The following is a 22,082-nucleotide window of genomic DNA, read 5'->3' on the forward strand; positions in this document are numbered from 1 at the left end:
GCACGAGAGGGAGAGGATGGTTGGTGGATGTGACCCCAGCTCCACCCTCTGGCTTCCAGCTTGTTCTTAGGGAGCGGGAATGAGCTCGCTCATCAGAGCAAAATATTGGGGGTTCTTCAGCATCTGGGACTTTTTCCAGGAAGAAATTTTCCTCCTACAATGAGTTTCTTAGTGATGAATATCATTTCTCTTTGATTATTATACAGTCAGCGTTAATAGCAGCCAGGAAAGAATGCTTACTCTGTGCAAGGAAATTTGTAGTGTGATCTTATTCCATCCTTTCGTGTGTAAAGCAGGTATCACTCTTGTTTATCATCCGAGGTGGCAGGAGCCAAGAGACGTTGCCCAGCTGGCTCACTCTCAGGTTCAAGGGCTTGAACCCAAGGCTCCGACTCTGCTGCTTGGCAGTTCCCCTGCTATGGGTCATACTGGTGCTTTTGGAAATACCGCACGGCCCAGGCTCTGAAGCCGCCCACAGTCTCGGGGAAGATGGACGTTTCTCCAAGCGTGGACTGCTGACCTCTGGCCGACCCTGGCGACCACAGTGGGTCCACAGAAACTTGGTTGTTTTGGAGTAAAGCGAGACAGCAGAACAATTTTGTTTACATGTGTTTCACAGAAATCGCATTATGCTTTTAATAATCACTCTGCTCTTAAAGCTTGGACCACAAACACAAGTCTGGGCTGGTTCCCTTGAGCAGCAATTAACAGGATGCTGTTATTCTTGGGTTATCACGTTTTCAATAATTGGCATGCTATTATGTTTGTAAACATCTGTGTTTTTCCTTACTTTTTTGGGATGGTGTGACCTGTTCCCAGTTCCTGAAAAGGGATCAACGGTTCAAAAGTAGTTCATTAAAGTATAAAAGTGGTGATACAAATGGAAACATAAATAGCACAGCTTAGAAACATTGAAACAATGTAAATAGCATGTGTTGGACCCCAGTGCAAATACAGCAGCAAATCTGTGTGTGCCAGGGCGAGTGAAGCTGGGTGTGAAGTTTCTGCACATGCAGCAGAATAGAAGTGTTTAAAAAAAGACAGTGGAAAATACCTGAAAGCTGGAGCTTACTGGAAGCCCATGGTCTCCAGGATGTGGTCTCTTACCTGACTTTCAAATAGTGACATGACATCGTGGAAGCTTGCAGTTCATTTTTGGAAAAGTGAAGTGACTGCTCTGGTCAACCAAGTGAGTTAATCTTGACAAATGCTAAATTATGTTTCCCAGCACAAAACTGATAAGTGATACATTTTGTCACTATGGACAGAGAGGGAACAGGAATGATAAAGATGTCATTCAAAACGGCACACCTTAGAGCAGCGAGAGATGCAATTGCTGGGAAGTTTGAAAAACTAGATGCAAAGGTAAAGGGCCTGGTGTTTGGAGAGGACAGGATGATGATTTGGCAATGTCTGTCTATCTCACGGTACTCTTGGGCAGGTAGCGTGTGTTGATGACGTTCCTGTGTGTGCACACGGGCTCACCTCTTGCAGTGTGGCTGGATGAGACCGCCGGTGGGTCGAGTGTGAACAGCTGTTGGTGTGTGAACATTTCACGTGGAGAGAGAAGACAGTGGGGACTCCTGGGCCCGAGTCACAGGTGGAGAGAGTTTCTGAGTTGCCCGTGATGCTCTCAAGAGACCTGTGATGACTTGGAAGGCCATGGCATGGTCTGTACTGAGGGCGTGCCACCTGTGTGTGGGCGTCAGATGGGGACCTGGTGCACAGGTGACCCAGGGGACCCTGGGTGCCAACAGGCTGTGTGCGTGGGGTTGGAGGGCAACATATGCTGAAGAGAGCTGGATTGAACCCAGCGTGCTTACCCAGCCAGGCTGATGGGCAGAAAGCACAATATTCCACTCTCACTCACGGCAGCTGAGGGGACAGTGCTCGTATGAGCATTTGAAAGTAGAGGAGGGTTGAAAATAGCTCTTCACAATCCTTATTATCCCAGGGAGGGGCTGTCACTCCACGGCCAACGGCGTGGTTTGAAAGCCTAGAATAAGACACCAGGGTCGGGCTTCCCTGGTGGCGCAGTGGTTGAAAGTCTGCCTGCCAATGCAGGGGACATGGGTTCGAGCCCTGGTCTGGGAAGATCCCACATGCCGCGGAGCGACTCGGCCCGTGAGCCACAGCTACTGAGCCTGCGCGTCTGGAGCCTGTGCTCCGCAACGGGAGAGGCCGCGATAATGAGAGGCCCGCGCACCGCGATGAAGAGGGGCCCCCGCTCGCCGCAACTAGAGAAAGCCCTCGCACAGAAACGAAGACCCAACACAGCCATAAATAAATAAATTAATTAATTAAAAAAAAAAAAGACACCAGGGTCATCTCAGAAGACTCTTCCTCGTTGGGAAGAAGGCTCCATGCCTAAGATTTCATTCTTGTCCCACATGTGATGATTTTCTTCGCTGGCCGGAGCAGGACATTATTGGAAATATTGCAAACTCCATCCAACGTTGCTTTGGGTTAGGAAGGGATATTCCCAGTGTGCACTGTAACACACAATTCGCTCTCTTCCCCGTTGAGACATCTCAGTTCCCAGCTCTGAATCAACATGCCATCTCAGAGAGCTTGGAAGGCCATCTTCAATGCTGGTCTTTGTCGCCCGTGGCCCTCAGTCTGTGGCCCCTGCTCTGATGAAGCCTGTGGTCTGGTGGGGAGATAGAGGCCACCGGGCAAACACAGATATGGACGCTGGGTGGACAGAGGCCAGGCCTGGGTAGCCCAAGTTCTCTCCTGGACTTCTCTGCCCTCCTCACCCTGCCAGCCCCCGTTGGGCTCTAGCCCAACACCCACCACCTGGGGAGCTGCCCTCAACACAGCAGGGTATGTGGATCCCCGCTGCCTGGGGTGCAGCCCCCCACACCGCCCCCCCAGCTCTGGCAGCCAGCCCCGGGCTCCTGCACCTGGGGAGGGGCCCCGGCCCTCTGCTCAGACACCGGCTCGCTTTTTCTTGAAAGATCTGGAGAACACGTGCTGAGCATCCTGCCTGGGCTCACGGCTCACTTCAAACCTGATCTGATAAATATATGATCATGGGGGTTTGCCGAGATGAAGACTCAGAATTGCAAAGTGGGTTCAGTGCAGCCGTGGCAGGTGGTGGGTTCAGGCCCTCGGCTCTCAAGTGCGACTGTTCTGCCACGAGACTCTAGGACATTTACGTTCAGTGGACCACCGATCTGCACTCCGATATACCCTGCGCAGCCAGAAGGAAAAGGACCCTCGAACAGCCTGTTCCAAGGAGAACCAAGGCTGCATGAACTGGAGTCAGCGAGCCGGACTCCGCAGGAGTCCCGGGCCCTTCCCACAGAGGTGTCTTCCAGAGCCTTCCAGAAGGCCCCGACCACACAAAAGTCGGGTGGGATCGCCGGAAGTGATTGAGTAATTAGCCCCCACTTATATTAATGGCATTTTAGATCAGCCACAGCTGAGCCTGGCTTCCGTCCTGTGCATCGGAGAACCAGAGGGGAAGGGGAGATGAAAAACTATAAATAAAAAAGTGAAAAAGACATAATAGTGGTGCCAGTTGTGTACAAGGGAAGCAGCGGGCAGAGGCAGAGAGGGGGAAAAGGAGGCCGAGGGCGAGTGGCCCTCCTGGGCTGTCTCTCAGCTCCCAAGGGCCTCCCTCCTGGTCACGGGCCCTCCCCTCTCACCCAGTGGGGCCCCTGCAGCCATCACTGACCTCGCCCCCACCCCCTGGTCACTGGCACCTGGTGCAGGAGCCAGGCCGCTCCCCTCGGAGTCTGGATGGGGGAAGAAAGGGCCCCTGGCCGGTGGCTGGGTCTGTGCCTTGCGGTGGTGACAAACGCAGGCTCTGTGTCCCACTGACCACGTCTGAGCCCCGACCCCACTGCCCGGCAGCTCTGTGACTTTGGGCTGTTTCCTTACAGCCCCTGCCTTGGGGTCCTCCCTTGAAACGGGGCTAACGGTGGAGCTGGCCTGGGGGTGGGAGCTGCCAGGGGTCAGCCTGTCGGATGCTCAGCTCTGGGCCCACAGCCCAGGAAGCAGCTCTGCCAGGGCGCACATGAGGCACCTCCGGGCTCGAGCCCCTCAGGACCTGGCCTGGCTGTCTCCTTCACAGGATCCTGGAGAAGTGAGTTCATGAAGGAATGAGTGACGTAATCGAACAGCTAGCCGGATGAATGAATCCGGCTAGTTTGCCTACAGCTAACAACTAGTTGATTATTTAGGACCTTTTAGTCTCAGGAAAATGAATGAAGACAAACTCCCCCCTCGCTCCAAGTCCTCCTGAGTCAGTCGAGAATCTGCTTGCCCAGCTCGTTGGAAACGGCAGCATTCCCCAGACACAGCAGCTGCTGGAAACGGGTTCGAGCCCAGGGCTCCCAGAGGCTGTCGACGTGGATTTGCCGTTGGCTCCGACAGAGCTGAGAGTGGGACGTGTCGGAGGAGGTTGTGTGAGGGGAGGTCAGGGGCCGGGTGGGGGTAACGTCCACGGCGGCGTCCACGGGTGCCCACGGCCCGCTGGCCTCTGCGGTGGGCGCGGTGCCGGGGCGGGGGAAGGGGACAGGGGAGGACCCTGCTTGGAGTTACAGCTGAGAGGGGCTGAGAGCGAGGGGCTGGCCTGGCACCTGCAAAGTCTCTTGTAGGAGGCGCGGAGGGGTGGCTGGCGGGCCATGCAGGGGTGAGGCGGGAGGGTGTGGACTGGGGTGCAGTGGGTGTGGGGAGGAGCCCTGTGTCCGAGGTGGGGCGGGAATTAGGGGCTTGAGAATGGAGAGCCAGCACAGCCATGAGACCCACTTCTCAGATAGGAGAGTGGAGGCCTGGGGGTGTAAGTAACATGCCTAGCATCCATCAGCCTGACCGGACCCTCCAATCCCACAGTCCAGCCCCCTGGCAGCATGTGATGGCGTGCGTGGGCCACACGGGGTGGCCGGGGGACAGCCGAGTCCAGTGCGGCCTTGGGGAGTGGTGCTCTGAGGCCGCCAGGCCTCTCAGGGGTCCCTACTTCTCCCCAAAAGCTCCCGCCCTCTGGTCCCTCCCCACGGCGCACAGAGGCCGCCGTCTGGGATGCTCAGGGCGGCTCTGGTTTCCCGAGCACCTGCTGAGCTTCGTGGCCTCACACGTCGCCCATTGTCCCCAGTCCCACCAGCACAGCGGGTATGACGGTCCCCGTTTCCCAGGAGAGCAGAGTCACAGGAGGTCCAGCAGTGGGCACGGCCCCACAGCTCAGGAGGGACCAAGTGTCTTTCATCTCACGTTTATCTGATTCCACCGACTCCAAAGCTGGGCCATGCACAGGCTTGGAGTCCTGGTCATGTCGCACACAGCCTCTCTGGCCTCAGTCTATCATCTGCGAAGTGGGCGTGATGCCCTGTGTGGCTGAGGGGGGCCCGTGGGAGTCTGTCTGGCAGCAGCTGCTCTGGGGCAGATGGGCACCGTCCGGCGGCCCAGCCCCTGCCGGCCTGCGGGGCTGAGGGTGTCCACAGCCTTCGGGAGGGGGGAGAAGCAGCCTCCTGGCTGCCTCTGGCCCACCTGCCTCTACCGCGGGGCCGGCTGCTCCGAGGGCCTGGACCACTGCGCGCGCCGTCTTCCTGCTGTGGTGACAGGCAGGGTCTCCCTCCTCCGCTCCTTCCAGAGTCTCTTTAGCATTCTTAAAAAAAAAAAACAACAACAGTCCAACTTTGAAGGATTCTTTTCTTAGCATGGAAAACACATCCATAAATCTATATTAAGAAACAGAACACGATAGACCCTCGTGCTTGAGAGAAGTTGGCCTTTTGACAGGTGATGCCGGACACCTCCAACCTCCGGGGCTGGGATGGGAGCTCAGAAGGCATCATTTGCTGCTAAATGGCCCTCTGTTGCCTCCAAGGACGTTCTGCCCATTTGCCCCTGGCAGGCCATCTAGAGGAAATGGCTAACGACCAAGGAAGCACATTAACCTGAGATTTGTCTGGAATCGCGGAATTAGGAAAGCAAAACAAAACAGAACGCCATCTCCCGAGCCCCCCTTCCCTTTTTCTCCCTCTCTGTCTGTCTTTGTCCTTTGCCTCTCTCTCTCTCTCTCTTACTCTCTCTCATTCTCTCTGTCTCTCAAGCTTCTCATTCGCTCCTCACACTGGAGAACCTGAGGGCTGTGGGGAACCCACCTTCACCCCTTCCTCGGGCTGCAGGGACCCCCAGCCGGGGGAGGCCCCCCTCGCTCCCCAGGCGTCACCGAGGCTCAGATCCCACTCACAGGTCTCCCCCAGCCCCTCCGGCCCCCGCCGCATCTGTCCCGAGAGCGCAGCGGGAAGAGGGCCCACAGGAAAGAGGGGAGGGGGAGGGGGAAACACAGTGGGAGCCCCCAGAGGCGAGCCTCAGCCTGGCACCCCTCACTGTCACCCCCATCCTCCCCCGAGTGGACGCCCTGGCTGGGTGGGCACTGGGGGAGTGTTTTCCTGGGATGCGGTTCTGTTCCTTGCAAACTGTGATCGCTTTGGTCTCGCCCCTAAGCTCTGGGGCTCTGGTCCAGGTCAGCGTTTGCTGCAGGACTAATTGCACCCCCCCCCCAACCCCGCCGCTGCTGTGAGGCACAGCCCCTCTGAGAAGCTCACCCAACACCCAGGAACTGGGAAGATTTCCGGGCTGGTGCAGGAGCAGGCGCCGTCCTCGGCCTGGCTTGTCCCCCTCAGTCCCTTAGGTGGGCTTTCCCTGGCCTCAGGCAGTTCCGGACCCGTGTCCCCTGGTCAGTGCTCAGCCGGAGACTTGACAGTCCACTCACATCACTGGATTTCTCTCCAGGAAACTCTCTGGCCTCTGGGCTCCTGCACAGCTGCCCGGTCTCTCTGGACTTTCAGCTGTGCCTCTTCACCCAGTGAGCCACAGGCTCTGCCTGGACCCCTCCCCCTGCTCCCCTGGGAACCACGCAGCATGGAGCTTGGGTCACTGTGGGGCTCACCGCCCCGTCCTTTTCCATCCCTCAGGGGTCACTGCCCTTCATGGCCTGAAGCCCAATGTCTTGAAAACCATTATTCCATATACTTGTCCCGGTGTTTCTGCCGGGGCACAACTTGGTGTCTGTCACTCCGTCTTGGCTGGGAGCAGACGTGCCGCTTGCATCTCAGCCCCACTGGGGAGCATCCTCCACCATGAACCAGATGCTACGACTCCGAGTCCCCCCACCCCACGTGTGTGGCCGGCATTCTCTACTGAGCTAAATCCTCATGGACTTTTTTCCCCTGAAGGCCAATGGCATCTCAGAAGTGTGGGAGCTGACGTCAGTCTTCTGTAAGCACCCTCCTCCCGTGCACCCCAGCAACGTTTAATGGTCTCTTGCACTTCTTCCTGAAGTGTGGCGTTCTCCCTCCAGAATCTGATGGCCACATGGTAGCTGCGGAATTTAGTGTCCTGTCCCCGTGGCTTCGCAAACAGGAGGCTGCGACGCGGGGGATTTTCCTATATGCTGGACACTCAAGCTGCTGTCAGCCTGTCTGCACTTTTTTTAACATCTTTATTGGAGTATAATTGCTTTACAATGGTGTGTTAGTTTCTGCTTTATAACAAAGTGAATCAGTTATACATATACATATGTCCCCATATCTCTTCCCTCTTGCATCTCCCTCCCTCCCACCCTCCCTATCCCACCCCTCTAGATGGTCACAAAGCACAGAGCTGATCTCCCTGTGCTATGCGGCTGCTTCCCACTAGCTACCTATTTTACGTTTGGTAGTGTATATATGTCCATGCCACTCTCTCTCCTTGTCACATCTTCCCCTTCCCCCTCCCCATATCCTCAAGTCCATTCTCTAGTAGGTCTGTGTCTTTATTCCTGTCTTGCCACTAGGTTCTTCATGACCTTTTCTTTTCTCCTTAGATTCCATATATATGTGTTAGCATACTGTATTTGTTTTTCTCTTTCTGACTTACTTCACTCTGTATGACAGACTCTAACTCCATCCACCTCACTACAAATAACTCCATTTCTTTACTTTTTATGGCTGAGTAATATTCCATTGTATATATGTGCCACATCTTCTTTATCCATTCATCCAATGATGGACACTTAGGTTGCTTCCATGTCCTGGCTATTGTAAATAGAGCTGCAATGAACATTGTGGTACATGACTCTTTTTGAATTATGGTTTTCTCAGGGTATATGCCCAGTAGTGGGATTGCTGGGTCGTATGGTAGTTCTATTTGTAGTTTTTTAAGGAACCTCCATACTGTTCTCCATAGTGGCTGTATCAATTTACATTCCCACCAACAGTGCAAGAGGGTTCCCTTTTCTCCACACCCTCTCCAGCATTTACTGTTTGTAGATTTTTTAATAATGGCCACTCTGAGTGGTGTGAGGTGATACCTCATTGTAGTTTTGATTTGCATTTCTCTAATGATTAGTGATGTTGAGCATCCTTTCATGTGTTTGTTGGCCATCTGTATATCTTCTTTGGAGAAATGTCTATTTAGGTCTTCTGCCCATTTTTGGATTGGGTTGTTTGTTTCTTTATTATTGAGCTACATGACCTGCTCATAAATTTTGGAGATTAATTCCTTGTCCATTGCTTCATTTGCAAATATTTTCTCCCATTCTGAGGGTCGTCTTTTGGTCTTGTTTATGGTTTCCTTTGCTGTGCAAAAGCTTTTAAGTTTCATTAGGTCCCATTTGTTTATTTTTGTTTTTATTTCCATTTCTCTAGGAGCTGAGTCAAAAAGGATCTTGCTGTGATTTATGTCATAGAGTGTTCTGCCTATGTTTTCCTCTAAGAGTTTGATAGTGTCTGGCCTTACATTTAGGTCTTTAATCCATTTTGAGTTTATTTTTGTGCATGGTGTCAGGGAGTGTTCTAATTTCATACTTTTACATGTACCTGTCCAGTTTTCCCAGCACCACTTATTGAAGAGGTTGTTTTTTCTCCACTGTATATGCTTGCCTCCTTTATCAAAGATAAGGTGACCATATGTGCGTGGGTTTATCTCTGGGCTTTCTATCCTGTTCCACTGATCTATGTTTCTGTTTTTGTGCCAGTACCAAACTGTCTTGATTACTGTAGCTTTGTAGTATAGTTTGAAGTCAGGGAGCCTGATTCCTCCAGCTCCATTTTTCATTCTCAAGATTGCTTTGGCTATTCGGGGGTCTTTTGTGTTTCCATACCATACAAATTGTGAAATTTTTTGTCTAGTTCTGTGAAAAATGCCAGTGGTAGTTTGATAGGGATTGCATTGAATCTGTAGATTGCTTTGGGTAGTAGAGTCATTTTCACAATGTTGATTCTTCCAATCCAAGAACATGGTATATCTCTCCATCTATTTGTATCATCTTTAATTTCTTTCATCAGTGTCTTATAATTTTCTGCATACAGGTCTTTTGTCTCCTTAGGTAGGTTTATTCCTAGGTATTTTATTCTTTTTGTTGCAATGGTAAATGGGAGTGTTTTCTTAATTTCACTCTCAGATTTTTCATCATTAGTGTATAGGAATGCAAGAGATTTTTGTGCATTAATTTTGTATCTTGCTACTTTACCAAATTCATTGATTAGCTCTAGGAGTTTTCTGGTAGCATCTTTAGTATTCTCTATGTATAGTATCATGTCATCTGCAAACAGTGACAGCTTTACTTCTTCTTTTCCTATTTGGATTCCTTTTATTTCTTTTTCTTCTCTGATTGCTGTGGCTAACACTTCCAAAACTATGTTGAATAATAGTGGTGAGAGTGGGCAACCTTGTCTTGTTCCTGATCTTAGTGGAAATGGTTTCAGTTTTTCACCATTGAGGACAATGTCGGTTGTGGGTTTGTCATATATGGCCTTTATCATGTTGAGGAAAGTTCCCTCTATGCCTACTTTCTGCAGGACTCTGTCTGCACTTTTGATGTACGGAGGAGAAGCAGGTTTCTGAGGATCTGATTGAAGTTCTGGCAGTGTCAAAGGTCAGAAGCAGGAAAAAACGATGAAAGGAGACAAAGCAAGCTGGAATGTCCATGGTTGGTGACCCAGCACGAGGTTGGCAGAGACAAGAATGAGCTTCTCTCTCCAACGAGCCCACTGCTCGCAGCAGAGATGCTGATACCCTCACCTTTCCCTTCACAGTGAATTCATGGGAGATGGAGGGAAGGTCACCAGGAATCACAGAGCCCCCTCCTATGGGGACATCTGCTGCAAACACCCCCAAGCCACTCTTGCCCACCTGGAAGTGCAGGGTGTGTCCACCACTCTAGGGTCTTGGATGATACGCAGAGTAAACCATTCAGAAGCCCAGCGCTGTGAACTGACCACAGATACACATACAGTCATACCTCGACCATGAGGGCTCGGGGCCCCACCTCCCTGGGGGGTTGTGCAGAGGCCACTTGGGGATGGCAGCGAGGACACAGCACAGAGTGGGTGGCACTAGGTCCTTCCTGTGTGGCAGGCACTGGGCTTCTTCCTAGTGTTGACTGAAAATAGTATGGAGGTTCCTTAAAAAAATAAAAATCGAGCTAACATATGATCCAGCAATCCCACTCCTGGGCATCTACCTGGAGAAATCCATAATTCAAAAAGATACATGCACCCCAATGTTCATTGCAGAACAATTTACAATAGCCAAGACATGGAAGCAACCTAAATGTCCGTTGACAGCGGAATGGATAAAGAAGATGTGGTACATATATACAATGGAATATTACTTGGTCATAAAAAAGAATGAAATAATGCCATTTGAAGTGACATGGATGGACCTAGAGATTGTCATACTGAGTGAAGTATGTCAGACAAAGTCAAATATCATATGATATCGCTTATATGTGGACTCTAAAAAAAAGTGTAAAAACGAACTTATCTACAAAATAGAAATACAGTTACAGATGTAGAAAACAAACTTATGGTTACCAGGGGCTGGCGGGGGAGGGATAAATTGGGAGATTGGGATTGACAGATACACACTACTATATATAAAATAGATGACTAATAAGGACCTACTGTACAGCACAGGGAACTCTACTCAACACTCTGTAATGACCTATATGGGAAAAGAATCTAAAAAAGAGTGGATATATGTATATGTGTAACTGATTCACTTTGCTGTACACCTGAAACTAACACAACATTGCAAATCAACTATAATCCAATAAAATTTTTTTAAAATGCACGACAACGTTAGAGTTGTGAGTTAGGTTTTATCTGGAGCAAAATGAGGACTATAGCCCGGGAGACAGCCTCTCAGATAGCTCTAAGAAATCGCTCCAAAGAGGGAGGGGTAAGGTCAGTGTTGTATATGAGTTTAGTGAAGGGGGGACATGCAGTCAAACACGCATTTTGGCAGAGCCTGGCTGCTAGTCAGGAGGAGCAGACGTCACCGTTAATGACTGTAGTGCTTTTCTAGATACTAGGAGATGCAAGATTTGGGCTCATAAAATCTTCGCTTGAAAATACCTAACCATCTGAAGGCTGGTTCTGCCAGTTTTCCCGGAGCACAGAGCACCCCATTCCTGACCTCCACCCTGAACTCCTTTCAGGGTGTTGAAGGTCAGCGGCTGCAGTGGCCAGTGACTTAGTCCTTTTAGAGTCAGGTAGCAAGTACCAGTTTTTAGTTGGCACTAGTTTAGGAAGAGCACGGCAACTGGAAACTCTGAGAGGGATGTCGTAAGTGCATCCCATCCCTCTGGACCATCCTTCCCCTCCCCAGAGCCCTTGAATAGAGCCGGTCAGTGTCCTTCCCATGGCCCTTCTGTCGGGAAGGCATTTCCCACAGGCCCTGATGACCAGGAGCTGATGGGAGAGGCGGAGGGCAGAGCGGGCAGCGTCCACACCGCCAGCCCTCGACCCACGATGCTGGTGGGTGGGCATCAGCTGTGTGTTCAGGCTGAAGTGGGTTCTCTCCAGACTCTGAGTGCAATTAGAGAGCCCCTCAGGCAGGCTCAGGGGACACGGAGTGAAAATAAGCTGAGCATTGGTGCAGCAGATCCTGCGAGGGATAGCGGGGACTTTAAATATTGCAGACCGGGGGGGCTGATGCTGAGGCAGGTCCTGCTGGTCCCCTCCTGGGTGCCCGTCCTCCAGCGCAGTGAGCCCGGCTCATCCTCAGGGCCTCTCAGCTCCTCTTGCCCTGCCCCCACTCCTCCCAGATGGCTCCCCTTTACTCTCCGGCACTTTCCTCTACTTGCCTACATTGAGCACTTGCTGTTTACAGACACCCAGAGGGCAGGGATACCATTGAAGGGGCCACAGTCAGGCTGTAGACAAGGCCCTGGACATGGAATCAGAGCATCAGAACCCAGACTTTTCATGAACTGGCTGGGCAGCCTTGAGCAAGCAGGTAAACCTCTCTGGGCCGCAGTTTCCTCAGCTGGCATGTGGGGCTGATGGTCCTCTGAGTTGAACGGTTGTCAAGAGTCAAATAGCAGTTTATAAAAGTGAGAGGATGTTTATTAACGCTCCTAGCATGTGACTAGACACACAATACCAACGACAACCAAAAATCCACTTATTAATTGAGCTGCAACTAATTTTGAGAAGCTGACAGAATGTGCACAGTACTTACTTGAGGGAAAACTGATTCCAAATTTCTCAGCCAGAGGCAGAATGGAGTCCTGGTCCAACCTGAAAATAGCTACTTTCATTTATTGGGAGCTTACTATGTGCTGGACACTGTGCATATGGCTTATATAATAGGATAAAGTTTAGTTTTATGTATAATAAAACCAAAAATAGCACTGGCTGAGTACATAAGAGCTTAAAGGATATAAAATGAAGGGCTTCCTCAGAGTTTCTGCTGTCCCCAGGGACCCAGGATCCCTCTGTGTTTCCTCTATGTCACACAAGACTTCCATTCTCAAAGGTACCTCATGGGACAACATGGCTGCTGGAGCTCCAACCGTCACATTCTTACTCTAGCCAGAGAAAGAGGAAGGGAGGGAGGACAAAAGAGAAGGACCTTCTACCTGATTCAGCTCCCTATAAGGGGCTTTCCCAGAAGTCTTACTGACAATCCTCCCATTATAGCTGCAGATAATGAAGGGAAGGGAGAAGGGGCAGATGGAGGGCACACCAATGTTCTTTAAGGGCCACTACCCAGAATGGCACACTGGGCTCCTGCTCGTGTTTCATCGGCCAGAATGTAGCCAGATAGGAAATGTCTTCCTTGAAGGGGTGCATTGCTGCTCTGCATACAACTGGGATTCTGTTTCTGAGAGGAAGATGAGAGGGAATATTGGGAAGACTCCCAGGAGCCTCTGCCACATGGAGACTGTCTCATTCAAACCTCACATGGATGTGAGCATGTGCATCGGGCTTGTTACAGATGAGGAACCTGAGGGTCTGAGAGACAGAGTGCTTTGCCTCAGGCTCCCTCACACTCCAATCCTGACCCAAGCCATCTGCTGTCGGCTTGGGCTGGGTGCGTGGTCAGGTCCAAGGTCAGATGAAGGGCTTTAGGTCAGTGCCCTTTCTCCTTGGAACACCCGAGAAGAAGCCGTGATTCCCTCTGCAGAGCTGTGGCCAGGAGCAAATTCTCAGGTCTCCCCTGAACTCTGCAAAGTAGGGGAGCAAAGCAGAGGAGGGCAGGGCTGTGTGCTGGAAGCCAGGACTGCGGGGGAGGGGGCATCGTCCACAGGAAAGGTGAGATTGAAGAGGCTCTAAGTACCCATCAGTGAGGCTGTGATTTCAATCTCACCAGCAGCCCTCGGGCATCTCCTATTGCAGCAGGAGCTGGGGTGGGGGGCTCACGCCCCCTCTGTGCCTTCATTGGAGCACCAAGCGGGATGGCCCCACAGGTTTCCCTGCTCTGTGTGGGTTCAAGTCCTGGGTAATATTCCCACTCCTTGGGAGGCAGCTGTGTGTCTCTGATTCTGAGCCACATGCACATCTGTCTGGTCTCCTGTGGCCGCAGGGAGGGCAGCTCCACAAATGCCACCGGGAGGAGTGGCTGCCTGGAAATGAGAAGTGGCCTGTGGCCTGGAAAGTGCCTTCTGGTAAATCAGCGCCAGGACCCGGCAGCATCTGCTGAAATGGCTTTGGGAACGGGGACATCACGTTCCCGGCATGTCATTAAATCTTCCTTCAGAGGGTGCGGATCTCAAGGCGGACACGATCGGAGGAGGAAGGGGGCAGAGGCTCATGGCTCGTGAGTTACTGGGGGTCTACAAAAAAAGAGAAGCTTCAATGAGCACCCACCCAGGAGGCCAGCTGGAGAGGCAATGAGGTCCTTAGAGAAGAGAAGTCTCGGTGTCGCGGGTCCAGCCTGGCCAGCGGGATGGCTCAGCAGCCCCACCCATAGCAGGTGCAGCTCTAACCTTCCTGGGTGTCCCCCTCTGGCTGCTTCCTCCTTCTCCTGAGCTTCAGGGCCCTTGATGACTTCCTCCATCAACCCCCCACCTGCCTGGAGGGCAGCAGGAAACGTGCGGCCGTCCGCAGGTCAGGTGTCTCCTCAGGCACCACTTCTATAACCTGTGCCCTCGCCCCGGTGCCTCAGCAGTGGGCTGCGGGGTTAGTTCTCGCTTTCGGGCGAGTTCCCACGTGACCTGTACTAGTTGCCAGGCCTGCTCTCCATCACTCACTCTCCCCCAGCCAGAGGGCCTTTGTCTTCCTCTGGGTGGTCACCCTCTCCATTCTCAGTGTTATGTTTTGGGGAGAGTTGCTGCTAATTTTAGTCCAAGAGTGAACATACGACCCAGGTCTGGTCAACCCGAGCCTCACGTCCCGTGGTCACAGAGAAGGGTTCAGAATCTGTGTGTACTCAGGTCAGAGTCAATGGATGCAATAAGGCTTAGGTGTAGACCACTGGGAAGGAGCATGTGTTTTTTTTCCCTCCTGCAACTTGGAGCATCGGGGTGACATGAGCCTGGAGATGCCAGGTGCTACAACGTGGAGCCTGTTAATGAAACCAACACAACGGAAGGAAGAACCAAGAACTGGAGAGAAACCAAGTTCTGAGGAGCCCCAGGGGGAAGCCTTACCTGTTACCTGAAGCAAGGCCACCTGGGATTTCTCCATTAAACAAACAAATGAATTCCCTTGTCACCCAATGCCAGTTGAGTTGGGTTTTCCATCACTCACCTTTGGAAGATGTTGATTAATACAAGGCCAGGTAAACACTAGGACCCGTGTCTGTGAATGTGCACTCAGGCACACACACATATGCTAAAAAGGAATCATGCCCTTTGGTGAACAGAGAATGAGTCTAAGATGTACTTACACAACAGTTGGATGTCACTGGAGGAAGATGATTGAAATCCTTAACTGTCAGAGTTGGCAATGGCCTTAAAGATAATGTAACTAACTTTTCATTTTCCAGCTGAGGAAGGTGAGCTGGCACGGGGGCAATACTTTGCCCTGGTTCATGCTATTCGTTTGTGGTGAAATGAACCAGAATTCAGGCTCCTAGATTTTCCATAAAGCTCCCGTCTCATTTTGCCCAACTGAAGAGCCCATTTCTCTGCAAACACGAGCACAACTATTCATTGAAAGGAACAGGATAGCTGTCAAGAGTAGGAATACGGGCTCTGGAGTTGGTCTGTCAAGTTATAAGCCCATCACTGACACTAAGCTGAGCTTTTTAACACCTTCAGCCTCAGTTTTCTTGTTTGTAAGATGAAGGTGCTGTTACCTATACTTGCACCAGATGGTTGTCATGAGGATTTAATGAGATGATGTAGGTTGACCCTTCGTGAAAAGAGAAAAAGTTTCTCCTTACTTTAGAGGTGAGGAAACTGAGGCTCCGAACTTTTCCAGGGACACTCAGCTCTTAAAGGGTCAGAGCTTGGTTTGGTATTGCTTCACAGACCACTGAGTCCTTGTTATTTATTTATTTTCTTCGGTTTTTCTTTTCTCTCTTCTGTTCAAATTGGATAGTTGAGATATCTTCATGTTCACTGTCTCTTTCCTCTGTCATTATTGTTACACTATTAAGCCCATTCAATGACTTTTTAAAATTACAGTGATTGTAATTTTCAGTTTTTATCTTTTTCTTTGCTGAAACATTTTAGATGTCTGTTAATTTCAAGAGTGTTCCCCTTACTTGTTGGAGAATTTTTATAGCAGATGCTTTAAAGTCTGTTGGATAATTCCAACATCTGTATCACCTTGGCATTATCATCTATTCATTGTCCTTTCTCATGAGTTTGAGGTTTACTTGCTTCTTTGTATGCTTAGTAATTTTAGATTGCATCCTGGACATTTAAAATATTATGTTATGAGTCTCTGGGTCTTAATTAAATCATATGTAGAATGTTGATATTTTTGTTGATTTGTCAGACCATCAACCTAGTTATGTTCTGGCTGCAAGTTATGACCAGCCCACTGAGGGTTGTGGTTTCACACCAGTTTCATTTTCAGTCTTTGCATTGCTGCTGCTTGGATCTGTCTTGCTTGTCTGCCATTCATTGTCTAGCCTGGTACCTAGGAAGTAGTCTATCTCTTCGTGCAGTTCTCACCATCTTTTTTCATGCTCTTCACAATCAGATCCACACATGCACAGTTTGGGAATAAGCCCGGAAGTTTCCCGAGCTTTTTTCTCTCTGTAATCTCTCTGGTTCTTCCTTTTTCTTTAAGACTCCCATTTATGGGTCTGTGGCCAGAAATTTAGGGGTTTATTTATCTTGCTCTGCCATGTACTTCCTACAATGAATCCTGCCTGGGGCCAAATAGTAGTGGACAAAGAGAGAATAGAAGCAGTTGAGGGGGGATCTACCCCACTCTTTTAGGAGAAGAAGAGTCTCTTCCCACAGGATTTTAGCTCCTGTGAGTTCTCACCAAGGCTGCTGTTGCTGCTGCCATGGTGGGATTGCTTGGGGATTGGGGTATGAGAATGGAGGAAAGAAAAAATGGGAGTTTCCTCCATTCTATCTGAGTGTTAGAGACCTACTCCTCAAATCAGAACTAGAGGGCTTCTCCCAGAGCTCTCTCTGTCCTCAGCAATGGCCAACTCTGGGTTTTGAGTCTGAATTGAGCCTAGACTATGAAATCCTAGAGGAAAATAAAACGACAAACTCATCAGTGGTTCACTGATACTTTGAATTCTGGTCTTCTTCTTCCATCAGTCTGCTGTTTGCTTTTCAGAGTCTCGCAGAACTTCTCCATGCATTCTGCTCAGGGTTTAGAGCTGCATTCCATGGGAGAGGCAGGGTGGAGAGAACCGTTTCCATCTTACCCTCAGAGCTTGGTTTAGATGCAGATTTGTGTGACTTCAAAGTCTACTTGGTCATCTGGGACTCTTTGCCTCTTGGATGTTCCCAGTGCATCCCTGGGACATAGCATCTCCACAGCAGAGGTCCAGAGGAATTCCCAGTGGAATTGTCTTAGACTGCCAAGGGCAATCATCAAGACAACTGCAATATTAAAAAGCTGGAGTCACCACCAGCCAGTAGTAACACTAGATTGAAAATGTAGCTCCTGCCCCCAAAGCTCACTGTTAGAGATCAGAAGCTGTTAGGTAAAGTCATATAAACTTAAACTCTTAGGGAGCAAAAATGCAGGACAAGTCACACCCCACTATGCTCACGTGGCATTTTAGGCCCAGCATTGATGGCATAGAAGGTAGATCTTCCCCTGTCTCAAACTTTCTCCTGGCTGCTCAACAGTGGTCCATAATATTATTTTCTCACAGTTACTCATTCCTTCCTGGGAATTAATTAGTTTCCTGGGGCTGCCACAACAAAGAACCACAGACTGGGTGTCTTAGGCAACAGTAATTTATTTTCCCACAGTTCTAGAAGGTGGAAGTCCGAGATCAAGGGATCAGCAGAAATGCTTCATTCTGAGGACTCTGAGAGTATCAGTTCCATGTCTCTCCTCTAGATTCTGGTGGTTTTTTGGCAAAAGTCGTCCATCATTGGCTTGTAGATGCATCACCCCATCTCTGCTTTCATCTCTACATGGCATTCTCCCTGTATGTATGTGTGTGTCCAAATTTCCCCTTTTTATAAGGACACAAGTCATATTGGTGTCCTACTCCGTTATGACCTCATTTTAGCTCAGCTAATTATATTTGCAATGACCCTATTTCCAAATTAGTTCGCATTCAGAGGTTCTAGGGGTTAGCGTTTGAACATGAGTTTTGGGGGACACAATTCATCCCGTGACACCTCCTCCTCCTTGCCATGCTCATCTGTAGGCACTTTCTTGCCAAGTCTGACTTTGGGCCTGGCCTTGGGGTTTGCTTTGGCCAAGGAATGTGAATGGATGTGATAGAGTCTATTCCAGGCAGAAGTTTAAATGTGCACATGTGGTTTGGCTCTGCGGTTCTTGCTTCTACTCCTCACCATGAGGATAGCAGGTCCGGATTTGGGGTGTTCCTTGAGCCTGGGTTCTAAAAAACAAGATACATAGAGCTCTGGAGCTCTGCATAACCCAGAAGAACATAGCAGAGCCCAGCAGGACCCAGCAGAGCCCAGCAGAGCCACAGCCAATCTACAGCCCTTGGGTAAAATGAGGAAGAAATAATTGCTTTTGTTGTAAGCCCCTGAGATATCGGGATGTGTGTTACTGCAACAGAAGCTGACCATTACGCTAATTTTCAGCATATTTAATGGCTGGAGGGAACCACAGATGCCATCTGACGTGACCTAAGTACTTAAGAACTCCATCACACACCATGAAAACATTCTATTATTTTAAAATACTATTGCTGCTAATAAGAGCTTAACGGCAACAACTTCACCATCATTTGGTTAGAGGCCCACATGGATGGAGGCATATGAGACCTGACTTAACTGTTGTCTATGAATTATTCAGAGAAGTTTCTGCTGCGAGATGCAACAGGATGGGAACAGCATGCTCCTGAAGGCTCTGGATCCTGGGATCCGCAAGAACAAATGAGGTGTTCCTGATATAAGCAGACCAATGCTCTCTGTCTTGTCCAGGATCCTGAACTATGACATGGTCCCTTACACCCTCTCTTGTGACTGCCAGCTCTTTGGGAATCCACTCATCCTTCCCAAGTGACAAGGCAGTTTAGCTTTGGGGTGATTCAGATCTAAAGAGGATTCATCTTCCAGCTCTTTGCCTCCAGGATTGCACCGGGAAGCCAGACCTTTGACCTCCAGTGCAGAGACCACACAGAGGGTCTTTATTTGGACAGCAGTGATGGATGGGGGGCTTCCCCTGCTGGGTTCAGGTCTTGCCTGGTATAGCCCCAGGCACTCCATAAAGGTTTGGTCAATGAATAAAAGCGCCTCTTATATCTGCGTTGTGCTCTTAGGTTTACAAACACAGATGACAGCGCTTGGTAGGTTCCAAAGCCCCGCACTTGTGAGGGAGGCATGAGGATCCCAGTTTCATAGTGGAGGCAACTGAGAAAATAAATAGGGTCACGTGGCCATTTAGTTGGGACACTAGGATTTGAACTCGGGTCTGTCTGACTCCGAAGTCATTCTGTCGTGTACAAGATGAGCAGGTGGTGGGATTTTGGGGTAACCAAAGACTCTCCTGCCCATACACCCTCCCCATTGGCTCAGTGGTTCCTGAAATTCACACAGAGCTCTTGCATTAAGGCATTGAATGGAAACTCCTATTCTACCTTTGCTATCCATTTACATTTTAGGATGGTGTGTTGATCAGACTATGTGGTTACCACCCTGAGAGATTAGGGTGGAAGGCGGGGTTTTCTGGGTGAGGGGATGGGAGGGGAGGGAAGGTCAGTGGTGGAGGCTTCCCTCCCAGAAGTACTGAACTCTGCCCTGGGCGTTCTGTGTAAGCAGAGGACAGAGGAGGATGTAAAGGCTCATGATGGGGTTGGGGGAGGGGGAGGGAGGAGAGACCTGCCCCATGGAGGAAGGAGGCTGAGTAGGGCTGAGTAGGTGGAAAATGTTAGGACGTGAAGAGCCAGGAAGGAAGGAGCAAGTCAGAGGTTGGCTGGAAACCACTGACCTGTTAGGTGTCAGGAAGCTCCTGTATCCAAGGAAGGTGGTCGGGGGAGGAGAGCAGCTCTGGGCAGGGGCTAGACCCTTGGCCCTTCCCCCGTGAGGGAGGCTGGCACTTGGCTGCATCCAAACCTGGCTATCACGGCCCCGCTACCTCATTCCCTGAGTCCCCCACCTGGCATCTGGTTGGGAGGCTCTGGGGTCGGCTGTGCTCACCTGTGAACGGAGCTGGGCTGAGTCATCTCAGGAGCTGGCAGGAGTTTCCAGTGTCTCAAGAACCAGACGGTCTTGAAATTGCTGACCAGAACTTTCAGATTAGGCCCAGGCCTTGGTGGGGGACAGTTAATTAAGTGGAAGAACCAGACCTTCCAGGTTCACTTTACCTGATGGAGCGAGGCCGCTGAGCCAGGGGTTTAAGAGGAAGGCCTCCCACTATGCCGATTTATCAGGCGATTTGGGGTCTCAAAATTAGGGCCGTTCCCTCGTGTTTGCCCTTGATCTTAACACTGCAGTTCTCAGGGTGGATTGAGGGAAGTGAGTTTCCTTACTGTGATTCTAGGGCAGGTGACAGTCGCGGGCTGGTGGGAATGGTGTCTGTGTCCTCTGGCCCAGCCCCGCTCCCTGTCCTGAAGCTCTCCATCCACCGGGAAGTACGGCGGGAATGAGGAATGAAGCTCCACCCCTCATGACAGGCAGATGAGCTGGGGGACCCCGCCTGGGGGATCGCAAGGGGCGTTGGAATGGACTCCTAAAGGAGGATGGAGGGGGACTCATCTCAAGGAACAAAGACGTGCAAGCCCTTCCCCTTGGAGAAAAGCTAAGCAGAGAATGAAACCCACAGAGTGGAGTTGGGCCACTGCATCGTAGTGACACGGGCTGGAACCCTTTGCTGCAGAGCTTGCACCTGAACAAAGGTCTCCTTGAGCAACAAAATACAAAGAAACTATAAGGGACTAAAAATAAGTGCATACATGTGCAGTCGGGGCAAATTCTGGGCGACAAGATAAGACCAAAACCCCAACGGCCACTTCTGAAGAGCCGGGAGCAAAAGCAGGGTGTTGGGAGCAAAAGCAGGGTACAGCGCATGCCCCCTGCACACAACACCATCAAAGGGGTGGGCAGACCTTTAAGCCACCCCTCTGGCCCAACCCCTGGACACACCCCTACCCTCACCCCGTATAAGGAATCAGCCTGCCCTTCCTTGGGGAGAGAGCAAGGGAAGCTGTTGTTTGTTCTTGCTACCCCCGTGCTGCAGCAGGAGCCCCCATAAAGCCTTGCCTGAATTTCTTGTCTGGCCTCTTATCAATGTCTATTGATTAAGGAGGCCAAGAACCCTGGTCGGTAACAGTAGGAGAGCAGTGAGCTGGACGCTGTGTCCTCCTGGGTCTCGCCCCCCAAGAAGAGTAGTGCAGGACGGACCCTCTTCAGAGACAGACGTGTCCTTCACCGTGGCCTCCCCGCACTTACGAAGATGGAACCTACCAGGGGTGTGGAATACGTGGGTCTTGAATACTGCTTGAATGAAAAAGAAAAAGACCAGGTGACCTTCACGGTGCTCCCTGGCCGTAAAATGCTGTAGCTCCAAGGTTATAGGGCTGAGGGGCTCAGCAGAGGGGCCGTCAGTGTTGAGGGAGCCCAGGGGCATCCTGGAGGAATATGGAGAGATGGCAGGGGTCTTGCTGAGCTCTGGGTGGGAGGCACAGGAGAGACTTGGAAGTTTGGGGGGTGCATGGGTTTCCTGGGGCTGCCAGTACCTTGCTTTTGCTCCTGGCTTTTCAGAAGTGGCAGTTGGGGTTTTGGTCTTTTTGTATCTTTTGTCCAGAATTTGCCCCAAATGTGCATGCATGCAGTTATTTTTAGTCCCTCATTGCTCAAGGAGATATTTGTCCAGGTGCAAGCACTGCAGCAAAGGGTCCCTGGTCCCAGGTCCCAGGTCCCAGCCTGTCTCACTACGATGCAGTGGCCCAAATCCACTCTGTGGGTTTCATTCTCTGATTAGCTTTTCTCCATTAGCATTGCAAACTGGGGGGGCTTAAGACAACAGAAATCTGTTCTCTCTCAGCTCTGGAGGCCCGGAGTCTGGGATCGAGGTGTGGGCAGGGCTGGTCTCCTCTGAGGAGAGATCCCAGGCCTTCCTCCCAGCTCCTGGTGCTAACGTTTATTTTGTTATTGATGATAAGGATGAAGATGGTGGTTCTTACCAGATGTCAGTCAGCCACCCAAGGGAGCCACCAGATGCTACTGAATGATCCAGATGAAAAGAGACTAGAAATTTTCTTTTTTGAGGTTCGTGATGGGCGGTCCGTGG

This window comes from Balaenoptera acutorostrata, chromosome 1 (assembly GCF_949987535.1).
Source record: "Balaenoptera acutorostrata chromosome 1, mBalAcu1.1, whole genome shotgun sequence".
In the NCBI taxonomy this organism is placed as follows: domain Eukaryota; kingdom Metazoa; phylum Chordata; class Mammalia; order Artiodactyla; family Balaenopteridae; genus Balaenoptera; species Balaenoptera acutorostrata.